The sequence below is a fragment of the Salminus brasiliensis genome, chromosome 12 (genome assembly GCF_030463535.1).
Source record: "Salminus brasiliensis chromosome 12, fSalBra1.hap2, whole genome shotgun sequence".
NCBI lineage: Eukaryota > Metazoa > Chordata > Actinopteri > Characiformes > Bryconidae > Salminus > Salminus brasiliensis.
The window spans coordinates 5,084,610-5,103,356 of record NC_132889.1 but is presented as its reverse complement, the minus strand read 5'-3'; the positions used below and the strand labels follow the sequence as shown (position 1 = coordinate 5,103,356).

Here is an 18,747-nt window from a genome sequence, read left to right as displayed (position 1 = left end):
CAGTATAGTACGGCACTAGAGCTTAGTGTAATTACACCAGTTTACGATACTATGACGTCATTCATTTAGCATGTATTGTTTCGGACAATGTCCAATTGCTAAAACAAGACTGCATCACCTCCTGAAAGTTTAATTGACGTTAGAAGACAACTGTATTTAATTATACAGAGCCAGCCTAAAATGTTATATTTGCTTGGACCTCATCCAGCCTTTCGTAGTTTCAAACCGGTATCACTTTACTTGGATGGTTCATTATAGATGCCTTGTAGATGCTCACCTGACATTCATCTAACATTCAGCTGAATATGTATGAAAAGTAGGGCTGCACGATATGGGGGAAAAAACTCACTGTAATATTTTGTTGTTCTGTAATATATACTGTGATATTTAAAAAGAAATCTGGAATTTCCACCAGATTTCAACAGAAATCAATGATCCAACATATTAATGTACTTAATGTATCCAATTTTGGAGTAAAATAAATGATATTAGGCAGGTAGAATCTGCCTCTGGTAGATCTGGCATGTAAAAATAAGAACAGCATGAATTTTCATTTTCTAAAAGCAGCAACAGAGCTTTAAAAATGTGCTAAATCTGACATTGCACGTCCTGCAATGTGACTATTGCACATGCACGTATTACGATAATGAAGCTGAAACAATACATTGTGCAGCCCTAATAGAAAATGTATTGAATGTAATCCTGCTCCTAACCCTAATCCTACCCTTATGCTTAACCTTGAGTCAACCCTAATCAATCCTAACCCTGACCCTAGCCTTCACCAAAACCTTAATTCCAAATCTAAACCTAACCTTAAAATGGTAAAGCTATGGTTAGGGTTAGGTTTAGGAGCGGGCTTACATTCAATAGACAATCGTCTACATTGAGCTTAGAGTTCAGTTGCATTTAATAGACATTCAGTTGAATGTTAGTCGAATGCCAGGTGAGCATCTATGAGGCGTCTATAATGGACCATGTAATGGACCATCAAAGTAAAGTGCTACTACAGAGTGTTCCTGCATTTTACACATCACCTCCAAGAACAGACTGTTCGCTTTGCTGCCTGATATGTAAACCCCACCTTAGATAAAGTCTGTACACTTTGTGTTTCACTGCACCTGTCAGTGGTGCTAATGTTATGGCTGATGGTGTTTTGTCGCGCTGTTACTGAGGGTGTATCAATTTAAACACAGTACTGAAAAATAGGGGAAAATATAAAGCAGTGGAATTTTGCTAATACAGTGTTTTACAGCATATTATATCGTAATTATTTATATATATATAGTCAGGGAGGTCACTGTGACATATAATACTTAATTATAAGTCTAATAATGAGAATAATAATAATTATTAAATAATAATAATAATAATAATTAATAATTTAGAAAAACTAAATATCATATGTATTGTGTGTTATAAAAATGAACAAAATGAGATTGGAACAGGTTGGAACAAACACATAAACAATCAAAAACATTAAATGTGGTGCAAATAAACGAATGAATTCTAGAGTAGAATATAGTTTAATACAAAAAAATCATTGTTTATATTGTTTTCTTGAGTCCAGCTGCCAGAATTTGTGCATAATCAGTGATTTTCTTAGAAGACGACTTCAATAAGACTTTTTTTTTTTTTGCTTTTGCTCCATCTTTCTTTCAGGCTTGTTTCTTTTTAGTAATATTTTGGAGAGTTTGGAGAGAACAGTGGGAGTAAACCATTCCAGCTTACATCAGCATGTCTGATCTAGTCCCTGGTATTTATATTTATATTAATATCTAGCATAAATGCAACTGTAATCAGTCCACAGTGTGTACTGTATCACAACCTACGTATAAAAAAAAAAGAAAGAAAGAAAACAAATGTACATTAATATGCGTATCGTGACACTCCTTCAAACTCTCACCCTTCTAAAAAAAAAAGAGAGAAAATGAAAAAAAAAAAGAAAATCCAAGTGCCTTGCTCTGATAAGTAGGTTAAGCTCCTATCTGTTAATTAGGCTATTTCAGATGTGACTAATTTACCAGCCATGGGCATACAATATGCTAAGCACCGGGGATTTAGCGGGATGGAGAGGGACGCTCCCCATGTGCATTCTCCCTGATAGGACCAGCCATTTCAAAGCTGCGAACCCAACACAGGTTGCTATTTTAATCATGGCTTCGCCCTATCTGTTCTCACATAATGGCGCCCGCCGAAAATTAATACATTAAAGGAAACGGAGATAATTGTCTTTATCTGGAAAAAGTCGAAAATCCTTGCCAGTTTGCCACAGAACGGCCTGGAAATACAAATTAGATTATTATTCAATTATCAGACGCCGAAGATGCGGCATGCATGCTTTGCCGTGTGCGTTTGCGCCCGTGTTGCACCTCACTTAGTCTAACCCCGCATTCTGTTTCATGTGTTGCGGTGTCTGTAGAGTCGAATAATACAGCAAGTATAGTGTGTGCATGTGTGTGTGTGTGTGTGTGTGTGTGTGTGTAATTTTCCCCAGCTCCAGCAGATGCTGCCAGAGTGCATTGTTTACAGGGCTGAGGAGGCCTGCCAGTGAAAGTTCACTGGGTTTTCTCTCTGCTGCTATTTTTTCCCCTCTCGCTTTCTTTTGCAAACATAAACACCTTTTTATATCACAGTGTCCTATTTTAGATTCTGCCTATAGTGCTCAAATATTTACAATGGCTTCATTTCAGAGGCTTCTGCATTGTGCCTATTACAGAGGATGTGGAGTCTTGTATTTGGAGCTGCCTACTGCTTTACAGCCCAGCGCTTGGGGGCTTTATACCCATTACATGGCCCGTCCCTTCCTGTAACAGTAATACTGTTGATCTGGGCCTAATTTCGATTCTGCCCCATCACCCCAGCCAAAACATCCACAGCACTGCTCAGCGAGTTTCCAGTGTTTTAACAGCATTAGCCGCGGACTCCTTTTACATGAAGCTCAGCCCCGTAGTTAGGTGCTGAAAGTGGGTTAGCACAATCCCTTTGGTCATATTGCAGTTGCTTGGAAGAAGAAACTCCCAGAGTGTTTCACATAATATCTCTCCGTCTTTCTATCTCTCTCTCTCTCTTCCCTCCCCCTCCACCACCACTTGATATCTCTCTCATCCCTTCTTTAATTAACACGGCACACACACTCACACACACACACACATAAAAATGTATGAATAAGCAAACAGCACATAATAAGCACACCCTCCCCCAGTGAAAATCCAGTCTTATCATATAGTCTTATATATTCCGTTTTCTAAAACACACACACACACACAAAAGAACATGGTCTTCCGGAAGGGCAGAACAGTGCCGGGCTGTCGGAGGTGAGGGCTATTATGGATATGTGTATGCATGGCCAAAAGGCATGTCTTACTGCAGTCCCAGAGCGGGTGATTTCGCCTTAGTCTCATCTCTTTGAAATGGGACTTGCCAAGCAATCACTTAGGATGGGATGGTGTGGATTAAACTGATAAGATTCAATTTTTAAAAATTGGGATGATTTTCCGGGCAATTTTGCTTCTTACCTGCCACCAAACGAGCCAAAAGAACATTGGACACCTTAAGCCCTGCACGAAAATGTGACTCTGCTATTTTTCCCCCTCCTTTAAATCTGAAAAATGCAGCTACCAGTATTGTTTCTGTCATGCCTCTGATTTAGACTCTCGTATGAGAGTCATTTTTTGTGGCTTCAGCTCTCGGATAATTCAATCCAGAGAGATATCTCAGACTCTCATGATTAATTGATGACTTCTGAAGAAGTCAGTCTAAAATTGTAATTTAGCTCCTTGTGAATTTGCTTTGATTGGTTGGCAGAGCAAGTGATAGTAGTTTTTAATGACAGTAGTCATTATTTCTCTCTCGATTTGGTACTGCCAGTTAACTCACCCTGCCAGTTAACCTCTCCCTAGCACTAGCAAAGACTTAGCACATGCGAAGCCAGTCACCGCCTCTATTCAAACTGCCACCGATGCAGCATCGCTGGGCAGCCATCATACTCGAGCGGGGGAAAGCGCTGGCTACCCAGCTCCACCGCACCAGATAACAGATGCCTGTACTGGCCAACATAGCTTAGGAGTGAGACCCACCTGGCCGGTTGTGCTCTCTCAGACTCCGACTGCTGATGGCATGATGATGGTTTGGCGGATGGCTTGGGATTTGAACTCATGACCCCCAGGCCATAGTGGCAGCGCAATCGACCACTATGCTATGCCTCTTTAAGCCTTTAAATATCGTGATATAGTATTTTTACCATATCGCCCAGCCCTATGAGTATAGCAATATTTACAACTTTTTGCCTAGCCCTGGTGTCTGATGTTGGGGTGTGGTTAATTTGGCAGGTCACCTTTCTTGGATAAAATGAAATGAATTAACAGATGAATTTTTGCCAGTACACTGCTAATATTATGGCATTACTACCAGCAGTTACATTACAACGGCTTCTAAGGTATCCAGTTATTGTTAATGCTGGTTATATTGTTCCCTGCAAAGGCAGTGGTGGCTCAGCGGTTAGAGCGCCGGGATATCGATAACAGGGTTGTGGGTTCGATTCCCGGGCTCGGCAAGTTGCCACTGTTGGGCCCTTTACCCTCTCTGCTCCCCGGGCTCTGGAGTTGGCTGCCCACCGCTCTGGGTGTGTGTGTGTACTCACTGCCCCTAACACATGTGTGTGTGTGAGTGTGTGTTCACTACCAGATGGGTTAAATGCGGAGGACACATTTCGCTGTACACTGTACAGTGACAAATACGTGCACCTTTACTCTGATTACAGCATAACTAATATAGCCAGCAATGGCAGCTCTGCATATCTCTAAACATCAGATGGTTATTAGCCTGCAGGCCACAGCGACTGTGGACTGCAACTGTGGCTCCATGTGTGTTGGACTTTCATTTCGTTGGTGGGTTTGTTTGGATCAGTAGGGGAGCGCTTGGGTCAAGTGAGTCTGCAGACTTGAGGACTTGGCGAGTTTATTAATGTCTCAAGGCACCACCTCCTGACCCTGTCAAATCAAATATACTGTGCGCTGATCCGCATCTTCGGAGAGGACAGCCTTAGATGATAGATATCGAGTGAACTGCAACCCCTTCAAAATGACATGGACCCAAGTGCCCACATTGCTCAGAAGCCAGTTAACCCCCATCCCCCCTTTGACACAAAAGCAGAGGACCCGGAGCGCCATTGTGTTCCTCTGCGCCAGCCCTGGAATAAAAGACGCTTGTTTATATACTGCATTACCCCACTTTCTGAAAAACGGTGACCACAGGGCTGAACACCACTGTCTTTTGTTGCGCCGGGCTCGGAATCGGCTCCTCTGATCACCTGCTCTTTGGGTCCAGGGCAGACAGGCCTCCAGTTTGTTTTGCAGTCAGCTGGGCTGGATCATATTCTCTCTCTCTCTCTCTCTCTCTCTCTCTATCTCTCTTTTCTCAGGATGTGATGAGCCCTACTCAACAGTGTGTTAACTGAAATGAGAAGTGACAGATTCACTAAGGGATAATCTTGCTGCCCAAGAAACAGATATTACTCTGTGCATGCACATTACTGTATGGCCTGCTGGAGCACTGCAAGAGCCCCCAACTATGTAGCCCTCTATATTGATCTTTGTCAGACTAATTTGATCAAAGTGGGCTTCTCTGTTATTAAATAGTGGAAGATCAGGCTAGGGCTGGGGGGGGGGGGTAGGCAACATATATATATAGTGTGTGTGTGAGCATTAAGGAATGCGTTACTTCGGTGGATTACAGCAGACAACACTACTCATATTTCATAACGCAGTAATACTAATACATCGGGAAAAGTCCTAGAAAATGGTTCCTTATATTACCCTTTAATATGAATCCATATAGCTTTAAAATGTTCCTTTTAAAGAGCGTTTACATTTTAATCAATAAAATAATTGCTATATTTCATACATGTCTATGGCTTCCAAACCCTGAACATTTCTAGAGGTACCAAACACTTCATTTTCCTAGTGTTTGAATATAAGTTAAGCTGGCGTTACGTTACATGATTTTAACCCTAATTTTAGCCCAGATTCTCATGCTGACATTACCCGGGATGTCGTAAGGAAAACTGTGAATATCCATGTAAACAACTGGTACTGTTTAGCACCATACAGGGTGCTTAAATAAGATAAAAAACTAATGCTGTTGTGATTCGGTGCCCCTGAAAATCCACCAACATTAATATTTCAAGCCGACGCAGCATGTTTTATATATATACTATATATGTTTACTATTTGTTTTATGCTGCGTTAAATAATGACTAAGTTGCGATGTCAAAATACATGGACTTTAATATGCCCAGTTTAACCTTTTTAGGAAAATTAATCGTTTAGATTCATCCATTGATCTGTAAAATAGATAGATGAATTGATTAAAAACTGTTTATAGTGGCTGCCCTATAAAGAACCCTTTTCAGTACAGTTCTGAAGAGCCCCTGTTTGTGAGCCGGTACTATACAGAACCCTTTTTTTTTTTTACACTTGCAGTGTATAATACATTTTTTAGATGCAACTTCACGCTATTTTTGTCTGAAATTTTCCCTTTTTCCCTCATACATGCGTGAGCTCCTTTCAGCCTTCGGTGAAAGTCTACTAACGCCAGAAATCCAATATTCACAACAGCCTGTGGCGCTACATCAAACACGGCAGAACAGCTGCGAGCTAGCTCCCAAACTTCAGCTTGGGTATTTGAGTTAATTTTGCCATTGTATATTGCGTCGTGACTCCTGTATCTGGATACGTATCGTACTCCAGGAGACCTGCCAATACCCAGCTTTTTGTATTGGAGTTGCGATTGAAAAAAAAATACAAAAAATAATGGCGTCTCGGCCCAGTGCTTCTCTTTTGTTTTTTGGGCAGATAGAGGCAGAACGTGCGCCGTTGAGAGAGGAGAAATCTTGGGCCGGGGGTTCAGATCTTGCGTGGAAGGAAGGTGCTGCAAAGTGGCAGTGGGGGCGAAGGAGGGGATGGCGGGGGGATGGGCAGAGCCATTAAATAAAGTGTTCATTGTTGCCTTTAATTAAATCGTCGATGCGATCGGAGCCGAGCAGGAGATTGGATTGTATGACATATCTCTAGCCTCCGCTGAGAGCTCCCATCAGCTATGTCGAAGATATCGGGAGTGGAGCATAAAGTCAATTACAGCTCCAACAGGGAGCAGATAGAGGAAGGTGGGGGTGCAAACCACACTCTCAAATGCCATAGTTTAGTTTGAAAGCATTTCAGACACGTCAGCGACGAGTGGCGGGCGGAACGGAGGCTCGTCTGAAGAGGTAAAGTGGACATGGTGGTGTACAGGCTAGCGCTTCCAGATGATACTGAGTCGTTATCAATGCTGCACAGCCCGAGTACAGGCTCTGCTGGCTCTACTGGCCAGGTCCAGAGATGGCTGTGTTGGGCGACTCTGACCCCAGGTCTCTGTACATTGACAAAAGCGAGCAACACGGTAAAACCAGCGATGATTGGGAGCAGAGATTAATGCCTCGAGCCTGATATTGTTTGCGCTGAGCTCACGGCAGTAGATCGAAAGGGTTCTTGAGGTACTAGAGGTCAGAACTTCACCCTCAAATTATTTTAAAGAGGACTCGAGCAGTCCTTCACACCACAGCCAACGGCGCTTCAGAGGCGCTCTCGAGTGTTAACGCGACAAGGGAGCAGGGAATTCTCAATACGTTCTCCTAATCAGCGCAATTAAAACGGATCTGCTCTGGCACGTTGCGCCGCGGTGCCGGAGATGAAGGCCCCGTTCTCCGAGGAGAGAAGATCCTGGGCTTCGTTTAGCAGAGCTGGACCAGAGAGTGACGGGAGATGGCCTTAGGAAAGTGGTTTAAATGTATGAGCAGCAGCCGGGCCAGTGTTTATTTTGTTTATCTCAGAATTGTATGATACGCTTGTCAGAAATATGAATGCCGTGGAACCGAACTGGATAAACAGCTTTCCGAAATCTGATCAGAAAACGAGATTAAACTTGCGTGTGCTGCAAAAAAATTTTGGTGCATTTATTATTTATTTTTTTTCCCCCCTTCCACTACAGATGAAAAATTGCAGGCCATACATCTAAACTCTGACAACATAATTGATTTTCTATTGATGTACTACCCAGCCGCGCTTATCCTTAATTCCATCATTGAATTTAATGACAGAAAATAAAAGCTATCGGATCTTCTCAAGCCCGCTAAGATGGAAGAGAGGCCAAGCGCAGAAGAAAAATCAACCCCAGTCGTCATCTTGTGCTTTACATAAATAACAAAAAACAGCTTTAAAAATGACAGTTTTTCTGACCGGGGGGGGGGGGGGGGGGGGTTAAATATTGAGGCAGGAAAGCCCTCCTGAATAAAAAAGGGGGATTTATGTACTTGCAGTTATTCTCCGAATTTTGTCTTTATTTTTATTTATATTAATAGCGATTTTGATTAGATTTTGTGATCGTTTCAAACTGGACCTTGAATATTTTGTGTTTGGCAGCTCTGTACATCTTTTATTCTTCCTCTCCAGTCTACTGTAGAATATCACACCACGAACTGGCCGCCGCTAATTACGACGCCTTCTTCTGGCCTCCTTCTTGTTATCGGTGTACACGACGGACACAAGCGTGTATTTACCCTGTGATTAGCGCGAGCCAGGCTGCTACTGAATGTTTGTGATGTGCTAAAAAGTTCTGGATGAGCTTCAAACCAGGTTTGGATAAAGGCCTCTGCCTGTGCCTTGGCTGAATGAGACAATCATATTCAATGGGCTCCCACTGCTCCGTTTTCTCCCCGCGAGCTCTCTTCCCCGTATGTCGCGTGGAGGATTCAGCGGTATGAATGTTTGTTGATTTCCCTCTGAAATCAAGGAGCAGATTAGTCTGAATTGGTCGGGAATGAGGCAGCGAGGCTAGGTGGCTCGCTGTTGCCCAAACCCATTTTCCATTTCCTGTGTGTGTGTGTGTGTGCGCGTGCTGAAGGTGTGAGAGAGAGGGCAATGGTAATTACCGTCTGTTTCTCTGGCGCAGTCACCGCCACTGCACTGCTTCCAGTCTCGCGTTATCCCCCCAGATCAGCTCGACAGCTTGTGTTTGCATTCACAGTGTATCGATTTCCAAATCTGGCCTCAAATAATGGAAAAAAAGAGGTGAAATCCACGTCACATCCCTGTGTTCCCCTCTCACGCTCCTCTCTCCCTCGGTTTTCTGTCTCTCTCTCCGTCTTTGTGAGCCCAAGCCGTCTGCGTCGTGAGCCATGCGCCTCTTTTCTTTCCCCTCTTCCTTCCATCTTCTTCTATTTTTTGCCTGGAATAATGCATTTGATTACAAAGGGAAAATGTGACCATGTTTGCAGGCCTGACTGAAGTGCTTAATTAGCTGATTATAACGAGCCAGGATTGGCCTCGGCGCTCTCTCTAGCTCTATCTCGAAGTTTTTCGCACTACACCTCCCTTATCACGCCACCCACCCACTATTCAGAGCCCCCCCGCGGCTGCCGTCCTTTTTTTTCCGCGGCTCCCTCTGAAGCCCCTGCCAAAGCGGCAAATGATTATGGAGTGTTTAAGCGGTGAATGGAGCAGCCCTGCTTCTGCTCTGAAACGGGGGTAAGCCCATCTGCATGGTAAACAATGCACCAATCAGCTCTGTATCAGTGACACCGAGGTAGGGCTGCTCTCCAGTCTGGTGTTGTGTAAAGTGATGGTGGTGATGGTGGTGGTGTGAATTTACTCACTGTGAGTTTATACCAGTAGTTCACCCAGCGTTTTCACAGTTATCCTCGTCTGGTGGGCAAAAGGTCTTTTTTTTTGTATCATTAATTGGTCCTCAGTAGCCTGTAATATTTTAGTGTGACATCACTCTGCTCAACATATGTTTTTAATGAGCCTACAGTGGTCGTTTTTATGAGCTGACCTTGTTAACAATTCTCCATCATATACTTCCATCCTTCTGTACGCAAAATAAGCCTTATGATGCTGAAGCTCCAGCCTTAAGGATCATTCAAGGCTGTGTCACTTTGTCATGGCAAAATGCTGGGTAACTTAACTGGATCATTTTAATTGTGTAAAACCAATTATTATTAAAATTATTGACTTTCGAACAGAATTTATAGACACAACAAGCGTATCATCTACGCCATTTTTCGTTTTCTCAAAACCTAATGATGAATGGATCAATAGAAATGCTGCAAAATGACTTGGAATTAAATATTTTTATATTAACTTACATTGAAAGCTAGTAAGGTTTATTAATTCTCCTAAAAAAATGGAATTTTCAATGTCTACTGACTATCCAAATAAAGCAAGGCCCAGTTTCTGCCTAAGCTCCACCCTCATAGATCTTTTTAGTTTTTTTTTTTAATGCAACAATAAATTAATAATTTTCATTGTGTGAAGTATGTTAACTTTTGGCCGGGGTGCGTAAACACAACTAGCATATAATCGCCGTCGTTTTTCACTTTCTTTTTGCCAGTATTTATTAACAGAATTAAATATTTTTATATTGACTTCCATTGAAAGCTAGAAATGTTTATTAATTCTCCTAAAAATATTGGAATTTTCAACGTCTACTGACTTTCCAAATAAAGCGAGGCCCAGTTTTTTTGGCTTATGCTGAAGCAACAGCCTTATGGATTTTGGAGGCTGTGTTACTTTGTCATGGCAAAATGCTGAGTTACATGTTTTTTTTCATTTTTTAATGCAACAATAAATTAATCATTTTCACTGTGTGAAGTATGTTAACTTTCGGCCAGAGTGTGTAAACACAACTAGCATATAATCGCCACCGTTTTTCTTTGAATTTGACAGTTATTGTCACAACCTAATGATGAACAGACCTATTCATTAATAGAATTAAATATTTTTTTTACATTGACTTCCATTGAAAGCTAGAAAGGTTTATCAATTCTCCTGAAAAAGTTGGAATTTTGGACGTCTACTGACCCAGTTTTTTGGCTTATGCTGAAGCCACAACCTTATGGATTTTGAAGGCTGTGTTACTTTGTCATGGCAGAGTGTTAAAGGGTCAAATAATTAGTTTTTAACTGAATAGATTTACGTACATTTTTCTGAATATCTATACATGACATGCATATTGTTGCTGTCCTGCAAAATCAATTTTTTTCTGTTTTAAAATTTGTTACAGAATTTTTGATCATTTTGATAACTAAATTTCACGGTAAAGCGTAAATGCGATGGGTGCCGGCGCGAGGAATTATGGCCGTGCCTGACAGAGCATGAGCTTTAGCTAACCAGGTTTTAGCTTTAGCGTTAGCTCACCAGGTTTAGCTTTAGCTCTCCAGGTTTGGCTTTTGTGTCAGGGGTTGATGTAAACCCCACCCACTTTTAGGACCGCTCATTCCACATTGAGAGTAGAGCACTACTGGTGAAGTACAGCAGACACTTATTAGACGTTGGGAAGCTGTCCTTAAGGCATACTTTGTACATTTTTACTGGGGGCCCTGGGGGCCCAGAATGAATGGACCAATAGAAGTTCTCCAATTATGGAATTAATGGAATAAAATCTTGCCGTTGATTCCATTGGAAGTTACGTTCATTAACCGAATAGTTTTCATTGCGTGAAACACCTTCATTTCTCAGAACCTGTCCACACGGCGAGCATATGCCGCCATACGCCCGCACACGCCGCTCCCACGGGGCCGCGTTTACATCGCTACACATATAGATGACATTTGAATCGTACGTGTGATTTAATGGGCGGCGGTGTGGGAGTGTATGTTGTTTTCCCGATAGATATCTGGAAGGGAGTCTGCCTTGTGCGGCGAGTCGGCCGGCCCCGCAACACGAAACTACATTTAATGCATGAGAGTTTGCGGGGCCGGCGCGCGGCGTCAATAATTGATGAGCTCGGCGGAGTGTGGCGCTTTGGAGATGGGCTCCTCTTGGCTGCAGCGCCGCGTCGCGCCACAGCGCGAGAGAGAAAGAGAGAGAGAGAGGACGAGAGAGAGAGGGAGAGAGAGAGAGAGAGTGGCTCAAGTGTTAGATATTCTCTCTCGCGCGGTGTAGGATGTTATGGTGTGCCACCCACACTTTAGAGCAAGCGAGCTGTGAAATGTATTCATTGTAACATGGAAAATGGAGGCAAGGAATTGCCTGTAATGTCTGACAGGGAGGGCAATTTATTTATTTATTTATCTGTTTATTTATTTATTTATTTAACACCCCCCCCCCCTCTTTTTTTTTATTATTATAGGTTTGGGGAATGGGCAGCAATTTCATTACGGTGTGATTTGGGAGGGGGAAATTGCTCACCATTCACTGACCCCATCACAGCGGATCAAATGAGAAGTCAGCTCAAATAAAGTTAATAGTGCATTAACCGGCCCGAGCGCCGCTGAGCCCGTGAGCGCTTATTTCTCCTACAGCGGCTTGCCTTTTTTCTTTCTCTCACAACCTCCCACCCCTCGCTCTCTCTCTCTCGCTCTCTCTCAACCTCTCTCGTCCCCTCATTTGTCTCCCTTCCTTCCTCTCTCTCTCTTCTCTCGCCCCTTTGCAAAGCCGCTGAGCAGCTACTGTATGTTTGTACCTCAAGGCAGAGAGGGAAAGGGAAGAGGCAAAAAAAAAACACAAAAAAAAAACGAGTGGATTGGCTGCGATGTACAGGAATGAGGCCGAGCGAACCAATGGAGTGTGCCGCTGGCCCCTCCCATCTGCATATCTCAGCTCCGCCGCAGCTTCGGAAGAGGCAGGCTGATGAATAACATAGAGGGGACTTGTCTCTGGGATTATTAATTTCCCATCTCTCTCTCTCTCTCTCTCTCTCTCTCTCTCTCTCTCTCTCTCATATCTCGCTCTCCCGCTCCTTCCTCCACCTCTCTTTCTCTCTCTCTTTCTCTCTCTCTCTCTCTCTCTCTCTCTCTCTCTCTCATATCTCGCTCTCCCGCTCCTTCCTCCACCTCTCTTTCTCTCTCTCCATCTCTCACTCACTTTCTCTCTCTCTCTCTTCTATTCTCTCTTCTCTCTCCCATCATTCTCTCACTCTCTCTCTCTCTCCCCTTTCTTTCTCTCTCATCTCGCTTCCCCCGCTCCCCTCCCCACCCCACCTCTCTCTCTCTCTGTCTGTCTCTCTCTCCCCCTCATTCTCTCTCTCTCTCTCTCTCTCTCTCTCTCTCTCTCTCTCTCTCTCTCTTCTTTCTCTCTTATTCTCTCTCTCTCCCTCCCTCCCTCCCTCCCTCTCTCTTGCTCTCGCTCTCCGCTGTGCGTACCCCTCGCGCTCAGCTCCCCCCACCCCACCCCACCCCCTCCTCCGTTTTTTTTTTTTTTGGTTCTTGCCTCGCTTTTTGAAATGATCCTTTTCCTCAAGTGTGAGAGTGCAGAGAGTGCGCGAGCGTGAGTACATGGAGCCGCTCACTCTGCGCTAACGCTATCGCTAACGGCGCCCGGTAGCTCTTCCTCCTGTCAAGTGCGCGCATCACACTGGGGTGAGTTGATCTATGTTCGAATCAATATTCGGGCCGGTTGTCTGTGGGGGTGAGTGTGTGGGAAGGGGAGGGGTGGGTGGGGGTGTGTGGTCTGCGGCTGAAACAGAACAGAACAGAGTGAGAGAAGGTGTGTGAGTGTGTGTGTGTGAGTGTGTGTGTGTTGGGGGGGGGGGGGTGGTGGTGGTTATGCTATTATGAAATGTTGAAGCTGAGACTGACCTGTAAAGCAAAGAGCAAAGGGGATTTCTAGGGAGGACAGGAGTCAGGCGGCGAGCGTGCCGGCGCCCCTCTGTGAGTGTGTGTGAGAGAATGCCCTGGTCTCGAGGTGTGATCACCCAGCTAAGCGAGCAGCACAGCCGCCTTTGTTGCTAAACATCAAGTGTGCTTTAATCCCGGCTGATGGAGATTGGTGTGTGAGACCTTGATTGTAGAGGGAAAATGGCAATCGAAGGGGTTTTTTTTTTTGGGGGGGGGGGGGGGGGGGGGTAATGATGGGTAATTGAAATAGCTAGGCATTATAGTTTGTTTGGTTGATTCCCTTTTTTTCCCTTCCTCTCTCTCCCTCCCTCTCTCTCTCTCTAAACTTGTTGCTCTCTCTGTTAAAATATTGATGACTCTCTCAGGCTGCAGAAACAATAATGAGGGTAATGACATTTGCATTGGAAATTAGTTATGGGAGCAATAATAACTTATAATTGAATACTTAACAATTTATGTGACCTGCTTAGGCGCTAAATTATTTGTTGGGATAAGAATGGAGAATAATGGTGGAGAGAGTAATTGCTTTTGAATGCGGTTTGTTTACTTATTTATTTATTTATTTATTTATTCATTCATTCATTCTGGTGTGTTTTTAAGCTTTAAGTGCACATGCATGGGAATAGGGATAGCCGCTGACTCCCTCTTCCCCCCTGTTACGGCCCACCACGTGGCTTTGTTTTGATAGGATCTACATGGAATACGTCACAGTAGAGTATAGGGGAGGACGGACTAACCTGGAAGGAGGGGGAGGGGAGGGGGTGCGTTTTTTCTTTCTTTGATCTTTTGTAATGTATTCATTTGATTGTTTTTTAAATTGATATCATATTTCATACCTCAGGATTTCCACATTACCAGCTCCGTCCCGTGAGTGGACATCTTGGTCGTTTCCCTACCCAGCGCTGGGAGGTGAAGGGAGAATACAGCACGCAAGCGCGAGTCATTCTCTTCGTACGAACCATCCATTTCCGTGTCATCGCCACACAGCACGCAGCCCGGCTTTCGGTCGGAAACTATTTTCCGAGCGGCAGAAAACCCCCCTATCCAGTTTATATAATTTAGTGACTCACGATGTGGGTGCGCTGGGCATTATGCAAGTTTTTATTCTGGATTGTGCTTTGAATAATTGCTTGTCTACACAGCACCTACGAGGCGCACGCACACGGATGCCCCCCGGTAGTGGTCCGTGGCCGTCCCCTGCAGAGCATGTTTGTGTAAGCGAGCGAGTGAGCGAGAGTGTGTGTGTGTGTGTGTGTGTGTGTGTGTATGGTGGGGAAAGAACCAGATAGCTCCGGCGGAGAAGGCCGCTGCTCTTTTCTCTCTCTCTCTCTCCCTCTCTCTCTCTCGCGCTCTTTCTTTTTTTTACCCCAGTGGGCGATTTTGGATGGGTGAATCCTGTGGGTTTGCCTGAACGGAGGAAGCAACGCTGGCACATCAGGGCAAATTATGCCAGTGTGCTCCGGAGTGGGGATATTCGCAGGAATACTGCGTATGCCCTGTGCCTGCAATCTACTTTAGCACTCATTAGATCTGGAATACATCATGCAGATTTCGCCCAGTCCTCTCATTTGAAATTCCGCTCTACTTGACAGAAGTTAGAGAGGAGAATGTATAATCAAAGTGGTGCCGCTCTTTTTGGTGCGCCATATGATTTTCTGTTTTAAAATGAAGCCAGCGCTCGCAGGGCGCTTTTGAAAGCCTCGCCGTTGAAATATGAATGCTGAATTTGCCTGTGATTTAACTCCCTAACTCCTGTGTGGGTCCGTGTGCTAAGGCCCAAGCACGATGATGCATTCGGAAGATATGGGAGTGAGGAATGGAAACAATGGCAGAAAACTGAAGGTCTGTGAGGTGTAGTGTCCAGGTTTTTACTGCATCATTTCTGCCATCTGCAGTATTTAGATCGTGGGAAAATGCTACGATGAACGGACCAATCGAGATGCTCCAAAATGGCTTGGAATGAAACGTTGACACAGTTCAGTTCAGGTTGGCTTTATTGGCTCTATTGACTATCTGCATTAACTTTGAAGCTAAGGATATTTGGTGAAATTATATTAGCAGTAAAATAAATGACCATCAAATATTAATAATAATAATAAACAACAAAATAAGACAATATTCATTAAACACTTCATTCATTAAAATTAAAGTAAGCGATGTACTTCTCTTATTTCTGTCTGTGGGGTGTGTGGGATTTAGCAGGGTGTAGGTAGAGTACCTGTGATGAGTGCGGTGGCATGTTGTTCAGTTCGGGTCAGGATTTCCAGATTTGTGTGGACACTCAGGTTTTGGGTGCCCTTGTTTACGTTGTGTCACATTGTGTTTTGGGCAGCGGAGGAGGAAATGCAGCTCTGTCTCGACCTCATGGCTCTCACTCTCACACTGACCACACACTCTCTCCTCTCTGGACAGCCAGGACTGTGTGTAGAGCCTGCCCGTCTCTATACGGCCAGGCTGTGTTCACTGAGCCGGTACTTGGTCAGGATCTGTGTCTGCTGTGGATCTCTGACGGTGCAGAGATACTCCATAATTAATCATTATTGATCATTATTAATAATTAATTATTCATAATTCATGCAGTCTGTTTAGAGGCCGATAGGCTCATTCTAATTTACGCTGGGTTCTGGTGTGGATGTTGCATTTCTAGACAGTCTGTGTTATATATATATATATATTGGAGATTAGGGCTGGGCGATATGGTGAAAATATCATATCGCAACATTGACAGTGACCTGTAGATAAATTGCACCAGTAGGGGCAGAGTTTAAAAACTGCTATTCGAAATACTATCCCAGTCAAATTTGAGATATGCTAATAAATTATGATTTATTTATAATAAAACATGAAGTTGGTTAGTATTCTTCACGCACTGACGAGATCCAAAATATGCGCTAACATCACCATAACAAAATTTCACCAACTTAAATGTATTGTATGTATTTTAAATATACTGTGATGAATTTTTGCCCAACAGCCAGTTTAATACGTGCATATGCAAATAAAAATTGTTTGCATTCTGCAGTTGGTTCATGCATTCAGATTCCATGAAACATGATTTTAGTATTTCGTAGTGCCAAGCAAACCCTATAGTGCTCAAAGCCTTCATTTTATACATACCGAAATTAAACCTTTTTTACATTCGATGTAGCCTTGAAAACAGAATAAGCTATAGACCTAGAGTACTGTGCAGAGGTGTTAGGCCTCTGGGTGTTAATCACATTATTTAAACTATTTCTCTCAGCAGTGAGAGGGTGTTTACAGTAGAAGCTCCAGATCCCATCAGAACAGATGCAGGTGAACAGAAATCAAGAGCTTCTCATTCTGAAGAAAGAAAGAAGTGAGATCTTGTCGGTGAGCTAGTCTGAAGAACAGAGCTGGCTCGGTTCCTCCAGGTTTCTCCTGGACGCCCCCCCCAGTCCAGCCAGCACAGCGTGGAGGATGTGTTCAACTCCATCAGCAGCAGCAGCAGCAGCAGCAGCTCACCTGATTTACCATCATTAAGCCCAGATTTACCACCAAACCAGGTGTTGATATGAGGGGAACTCTAAATAACACTAGACTCCATGAGAGAGGAGAACTTTGGAGATGTTCTAATGATGAACACAGTAAAGGCGACTTTCTGTGTTTATTCTAATATCAGCGTTTTACTGAGCTAATATGTATGCACTGGTCAGATGACTCTCTGAAGCCGCAGCGGTTAGCTAGTCTGCACATATCTGTGTATAATATTGAGCTGTCTGCAGCAGCATGTTTTGACATGTTTAAAATGCAAGGCGCGCGTGGCTTTAGGTGAACTCCACGATCCGTGTTTTTTTTTTTTTTTCTTTTTTTTTTTTCTCGCTCTTAAATATTTTCCTCGGAGGCTGGCAGGGGAGCAGCGTGCTCTGTCATTTTCTGCAGGAGTTAAGTGCTGTGCAGAGTGCGCTGTTCATTCATCTATTCCAGAATTATTACAGGGTTAAGGAATGCTTGTTGTCTTAGCTTATCTGGATGTTATGTGCTGCCGAGGCCGCTAGATGGTCAGAAGAGGGTCGGGGGTGTTGGTGCTGATGTTGATCGGGGTGGGGGGGGGGGGGGGGTTGCAGGGAAGCCTCACTTTGGGGAGCCGGTGTGGCTTATTGACTGCGGAACACGGCGTTCCACCGTGCGACTGAGTGGTACCGGCATTGAAATGATAATGCAGCAAATGCAGATGTGCTTCTCTTCTTTTTTGGAGGAGCCCCAGCCCCCCTCAGGGAAGTGGTGGAGAATTTGCAAGGCCAATTGACAGAGAAAAGAGAGGGTGGAGGAGGGGTGGGGGGTAGATAAATACAAACGCACCTTCCTATCTATCACACCACCATATAAAGGAAGCAAGTCCCAAGCAAGCTGTTCATTAAAGGAAGCAGACTAGGGTTATGAAGCGCATGCAGTTAAGGAACGCCGCGTACCGAGGGTGGTAAAGTGATTGTCTTAATACTTTAAACTCCAGCATTAGCGAGCAGAGGGCGAGTCTATTGCTTTGTAAACATTTCCACATGAGCAGTGCAGTGCCACAAACACGAGCGATAAACCCCAGGTTGAACAAGAAGATAAAGCAACTGTTTCACCAGATTAAAAAGTGAGCCGAACGCCAGCTTGGCAGCGAGAGCACGCATTGCATGGATTATTTATAATGGGCGCAAAAAAATGCAAATCATGCAATTACAAGCCGTAAAGCCCATGTATTAAAATAAGAGAGCAGAATTAATACCTTCCACAGATGTGACGAAATGAAATAAATAAATTCAAATCCAGAAATTTGCATATGTTGACGTCTTGTGGGCGAAACGCAGTTAAACGACAACGTAGCATTTTTTACAAACGATCCGTTACTTATCATCAGTTTGTAGATTTTCAGCCGTTCGCAGGAATCACCAACCGTACAACCCCGTCACGTTCCCAAATGCAACAGGGTCGAAGGTTTTCTGCCAAAATGGCTTTAGCTAGCGTTTTCGCAGCAGATATTTCAGCTCTTGGCACTGTGCCAGATGTTTTTTATGTGAAAGTTAGCTAGATTTTTTGCAGAAATGGGGTTACGGCTTTGAGCTCGACAACCTTGCCGTCTTTGATGATGT

At 43.8% G+C, this 18,747-nt stretch overlaps 1 protein-coding gene across 11 annotated transcripts in view; it reads left to right on the top strand.

The window, feature by feature from the left end:
* rbfox1 (RNA binding fox-1 homolog 1) overlaps positions 1-18,747 on the top strand; it is a 401,841-nt gene that overhangs the window by 277,026 nt on the left and 106,068 nt on the right. The window contains exon 1 of one of the 11 annotated variants that reach the window (XM_072692952.1): positions 13,244-13,393. The exons of the other annotated variants lie outside the window; for them this stretch is intronic. The gene's annotated coding sequence lies outside the window, so the exon portion shown is untranslated. Of the gene's footprint in view, positions 1-13,243; positions 13,394-18,747 lie in introns of those variants that run through there. 11 annotated transcript variants of the gene reach the window in all.